The sequence below is a fragment of the Schistocerca cancellata genome, chromosome 1, assembly GCF_023864275.1.
Source record: "Schistocerca cancellata isolate TAMUIC-IGC-003103 chromosome 1, iqSchCanc2.1, whole genome shotgun sequence".
In the NCBI taxonomy this organism is placed as follows: domain Eukaryota; kingdom Metazoa; phylum Arthropoda; class Insecta; order Orthoptera; family Acrididae; genus Schistocerca; species Schistocerca cancellata.
The window spans coordinates 344,585,875-344,591,960 of NC_064626.1; the positions used below are offsets into that span (position 1 = coordinate 344,585,875).

The 6,086-nt window shown below is 42.3% G+C and overlaps 1 pseudogene; it reads left to right on the forward strand.

The window, feature by feature from the left end:
• Nucleotides 1-5,013: 5,013 nt before the first annotated feature.
• LOC126100111 (5S ribosomal RNA) lies at nucleotides 5,014-5,131 on the forward strand (annotated as a pseudogene).
• Nucleotides 5,132-6,086: the final 955 nt, after the last annotated feature.

Sequence of the window (6,086 nt, forward strand, 5' to 3'; positions counted from 1 at the left end):
GCCTCAGGACGTGCGTTAGCAGCGCATGTCGGGTGTTTCAAGCGTCAACTTCGCGTCTCAATATCTCGGGATGTAATGGGAATATTGCGATGCAATCAACGCCATTGTGTATGTGCTTTGTCATGCTATGGATTGCTGAAGAAAACATAAAGGAGGTCCATTTAAAAAAAACATAAGTTTGTGTTAAAAAACACACATGCTTTCGTTTTAGAATGTTTCCAAATATGTACATTCATGGGCCCCAGCCCTACATTGATATCGGTGAAAGTCGTTTTCCAATACCTTTTATTGTTCCAGAGATATTTTGCGTGGACAAGATAGCTGGGACACCCTGTATATACAGTATATATGTGTAGGGTGTTACAAAAAGGTACGGGCAAACTTTCAGGAAAGTTGAGGTTGTAACATTCCAGGCTTATGGTTACCACCCGTGCATTATGTATGACTATATCAGTACTCTTACATCTCGAGCTATAATTAAATTCAATTACTTTTCAATAATAGGAAAAAGGCTTTTAGAAGAATAATAGCAATACCAAAAAATAGTAGTTACAACACCCTTTGTACCATAAACAATCAAAATTAGATTCAGGAAATTAATATATGGAAAAGTTTAGATAAAATAATAATATATTTCGTACGCATTATCTGTAAATGGTAGGAATTAAATCTCGAGCTGAATTAACAAAATATAGAAAATTGATCATTTAGCAATGTTAGAATGCTTATTTAATTTCAATATTAATGTCGTTTTTATGCGTTTAGAAAATTCTTAAACTTGTTCCAGCAAAGTAAGGAACATTATAGAGTGATTATGTTGTTAAACTATTTCATATTATAAATTATCTTTTGCATTATTATAACCAATGGTACATTTTAGGAAGAGTATAATTACTCGGCCTCGAGTATTGTTAGGGCAGATGAGTAGTGCACAGCTGAGATAAGTTCTTCAGGTTTGGATTTACAACAGAGCAACTCGTGTGTTGGACATTGCCTAAAACAGCATATTAGAACAGTACAGTGACGGATTATTTCGGAGTGTTAAACAGTTTGATTTAATATCGCAAAAGGCAGAATGGAATGTGACTTTACATTCGTACTTTGTTGAGTATTAGTGATGAACTATGCAATGGACCTCACACTCGCATTTCTATCAAATTATTGCATCTGGACTAATTAATATCGCCAGTGTAGTACGTGCTACCATTGGTTAGCTGTAGTAGTAACAAAGAGGCTTATTACACCGAAGATTGATCATGAGCTCATAAGATACACGTTTTGAAGTGATTAAATCTACCTACTTACTTTACTTCAGTTGTGGCTTACATCACTGTAGTGAAATCCATTATGGTATTCTGTATTTATTGAACAAGCATATTTTAGCTCATGTATGCAGTCGTCGAGGGATACCGAAGCCAAGATATTCACAGGTAATTAAACCATTTTTAACTACTCACTAACCGGTGGGACGTTAAAAGGTAACGTACACGTGTACGTGCAGTGCGCAGAACTTCTCCCCACGTGGTCTACACGGTAGTTTCTCGCTGTCGTCGCCGGACATTCGTTGTACTGCAGAATGGCACCAACCCTGTTACCGGAAATATTTTTCCGAAATGAAGTGCCAATGAAGTACAGTGCTTTATTTGCTTAAGAGATTAAAATTTTGTCAGCCGTTTCCATGAAATAATAAAAGAGAATGAAAATTATGGTAAGAGTAATAATTTAAAAACTTAACAACAATTCAGGCACATCATACAGTAAAAATAGAAAGTAGTTGATCTGCTGCCTGTGTCCACATAATATGCCTTTATTTGCTTGTAACCCTTCAAGATGGACAAATCTGCATGGCAAACAGAGTTAATCAACCCCAATTTTCAACCTTTAGCGCTGACTAGTCTTAATGCCCAAACAGCGGTACGATACGCGATTACAACATGATTTTTGAGCAGAGTTTCAGAAAATTGGAATCAATAGCAGACTACTGGCAATTTTTTGTAATATTCAACCAGTTACCATTTTTCGGTGGACGGACTAAGTTTTCTTTTATTTGCTTATTTAATTTAATATTGCGACTTACGTGTATTGACACTGAGAGAGTCAACATTTTTCAACATTTGTTCGATTTCTACGTTTATTATGGGAAACGGTTCCCATCCGAATAGGCCTCGAAAGGTCCAATGGTACCGACCCACCGCCGTGTCATCTTCAGCCGACAGGCGTCACGTGATGCCGATATGGAGGAGCATGTGGTCAGCACATCGCTCTCCTGGCTGTTGTCAGTTTAACTCAACTGGCCTCAGAAGTGCTGAGTGAAGCCTGCTTGTCAAAAGCGCTCGCAGATCCGAATGGTCACCCGTCCAACTGCTAGCAAAGACCGACAGCGTTCATTTCCGGTTATCTGACGGGAACTGACGTTACCACTGCGGCAAGGCCGTTGGCATTACGGAAAATAACAGAAATAAAAGAAAATCGGTCATTTCAGAAAGCAGTTGTTTGAACGGTTTCAAGTCAGGGTCAACTGTCAGGGGAAAAAATCGATATAAACGAAAAGCGGTTGTATACTGGAGGCAGCGGCTATCGCTGTCTCCAGTATACTCTTTGACTCATCCTAGTACGCTGACTCCATGCAACCAACTGGCACATACTTGTCACTGCACTGACGCAACCTACATTAGCTGTGGAGGCTCACGCGACGGCCTGGTACCAGTGCTACACCACCTACAGCGCTCCAAAGCCACCAGTGTGCCCTTTCAGTGGTAAGTCCATTAATATTTTGTTTGGATAGTTTATTATATATTCATAGATATAGAAGAATATATGTGATCTGGAAAGGTCATGGGTGAATTATGGATGGTGAAAAAAGAGATTGATGAAGCAAAGGTTCAGGTAGAACAACTAGAACGATTAGCGGCTAAGGTCGGATTGCATATTTCGTTTGAGAAAAAAGAAATTATGCCCAGCTTCGCAGTTGACACGTCCCATATCATACTCCATAACGATCAAAAAATTAAGGTAGTAAAAAAGTTTAAATATCTTGGTGAGATTATTACCTGGAATGTTAATGAAAAAGCAAACCCAAAGTTAATGGGCAGTGGCAACTTTTGCCCAATTCAGTAGTGTATAAAGAAAGAGAATCCATTATTGATACAATCCGGAAAAGTAGGATTGCATTTTTCGGCAACATATCTCGCCTACCAAATACTAGAATCCTAAAGCAACTTCTTGACTAGTTCTGGAACAGTAAAACCAAAAACATCTGGTTTAAAGAAGTACAAAGTGATCTGGATGAAATGAACCGCCGGCCGCAGTCTGGAACCACACGACCACTACGGTCGCAGGTTCGAATCCTGCCTCGGGCATGGATGTGTGTGATGTCTTTGGTTAGTTAGGTTTAAGTAGTTCTAAGTTCTAGGCGACTGATGACCTCAGATGTTAAGTCCCATAGTACTCAGAGCCATTTGAACCATTTCTGAAATGAACCTCACCACACACCAAATTCAACAAAGAGAAGAGAAACTGCTTCTGAAGAACAAATACCCACGGCTGACATTCAAACAAACGGAAGAAGTATGTCATACCTGCAGAAGAACGAGCAGCCAGATCACAGCGAATGAAGAAGTTTTGGGAAACGGAAAAATTGCTGACTGCTAAGACCTAAACTTAATTATTGTAGACTCTGTTGTATTATGTTTGATTTCAGCGCTCCAATGTGGGCGTAAACTATGTAAATAAATAAATAAATTCATAAATACAGTCTTAAAACAGGCAACAGAGGAACTGCACGGTGCCTGACACGTGGCTCATGGGAGTAGGAACGATTTGCACGATGACCGTTTCCTTCAAACAGGAAGTACGAGTGGAAATATCCAGTTGGAACTCGATCAAGAAAACAAAGATGCTGTAGCTCTTAGATCTCGTGCAGGAATGGACCATGCCTTCAGCCCTTTCTGGAAGAGCGGAGGGAAAACAATTCGGCTGGTAACGTAGGTGTCGGAGAGTACAGAAAAGTTTTTGAAGCCAACAATTTTTGAAAAAGGTCGACGGTTTTCATGGTCGAACCAGAGCTACTTCTAAAAGGAGAGTGTCCCTTTCCGAGAAAGGTAAGACTCTGCTCGAAAGGCTATACAGGTTGCAGAAAATTTCAACATGGAATCCTTAACACTCACCAGTGTTCCCGTGGCGATTCGTAAAAATGTCTTACGTACTTGCTGGCATTCGAGAAACATTGCGCCACGCCCGACTCTGAAGTCCACACATCACTGAGGTACACTATCGCCCCAGTAATGCACGTGGCAGTATTCAGGTAAACTTTACGTGCGTAGCTCAACCATGGTGCGTTACTTCCTCTGATTCTAATTAATCTTTACTAGCCAATTCTACCACTGACACAGCATTTGGTAAGGAGCTCTTCAGCAGAGTGTGGTGTTCAGTTGTTCCTCTGACCGGTCGGCGTGCTCCCGCGAGGGAACATGCGAAGGCGCACGGGAAAGCAAACAAGTAGCGTTAGCGGCAGCAGCAGGTGGGACCATGTTCCGGAAGCTGCATGTGTGTGTGTGTGTGTGTGTGTGTGTGTGTGTGTGTGTAAGGCTTCAGGCACGGGATGGCCGCTATAAAGGAGCAGGAACGTGCGTGCCGTGTTTGTTTTACACGCCGCTGGCGTGTTAACTGGGCGCCAACTGGCTGCTCCGCAATACCACCAGCTCCACACGATAGCCCCCGTGTAGCACCTCTGGATAACAATAGTTCCGTTATAGCAGCGATGTGGCTAACATTAAATTCGTTCTAAAAGAACAACGCACTGGTTAGCTACGATTATCACACTTCCGCTGCACCCCTAGCTTTGCAGCGTTCTACAATGACCAGAAGAACTTCGTCTCGCAAGAGTTATAGAATATTTAGACAATGTGAACTAAGTTGCTCCAGCTAATCTCTGTTATGCTAAAAAGCGCAGGTACAAATCAAATTAGCTAAAAGTAAGGGTTTCAGATGAATATTTAAACCTAGACAAATTTTGCCAACGGCCTTGCCACAGTGGTAACACCGGTTCCCGTCGTATCACCGAAGTTAAGCACTGTTGGGCTGGGCTAGCAATTGGATGGGTGAACATCCGGTCTGCCGAGCGCTGTTGGTAAGCGGGGTGCACTCAGCCCTTGTGAGGCAACCTGAGAATCTACTTGTTTGAGAAGTAGCGGCTCCGGTCTCGGAAACTGACATACGGCCGGGAGAGCGGTGTGCTGACCTCATGCCCTTCCATATCCGCATCCAGTGACGCCTGTGGGCTTAGGATGACACGGCGGCCGGTCAGTTCCGTTGGGCCTTCATGGCCTGTTCGGGAGGAGTTTAGTTTCTAGTTTTTTTAGACAAATTTTAAATTCCTGTCTATGACTGGTCACGGTAGACGCGAATTTTCTGTGATATTTATTCGGTATCATCACAGTCATCATGAGTATTTTGCCAAAAGGCAGGTTTTCACGTGGTAACTCTCCATGTTCTTCTGTCTTCTGCCATTCTCTTCAGATAAAGCTAGACTATTGAAACAACCTACTCTAAAAATCAAAGCAGAAAAACAGTTTTAAAAACTCCACGTTTCTCAAATCACATTTTTCACAAGAAGTACACGAGATTTCTACTAAAATGTTGACATCGGCCAAGCAATGTCTGGTGCATTCTCTCTAAAAATACAGCAGCAGCTCAGTCGAACAAAACCGCATTAGTATACACAACCAACCACTTTACTTTACGGGACAAACGACAGCGCGCTCGTCGCCGACTGGATGTCGTTTTGTAGCTACAGCTCCACAACACCGTATTTCACACTTGTGTTTGTCTGGAAAATTTTGCTCGGTTCGACGTCCCCTAGAGTGCTCTGACATTATTACGAGGTTGTTTTTGTCCATCCTGAATATCCAGCCGGAGTGGCCGAGCGGTTAAAGGCGCTACAGTCTGGAACCGTACGACAGCTACGGTCGCAGGTTCGAATCCTGCCTCGGACATGGATGTGTGTGATGTCCTTAGGTTAGTTACGTTTAAGTAGCTCTGAGTTCTAGGGGACTTACGACCACAGCAGTTGAGCCCCATAGTGCTCA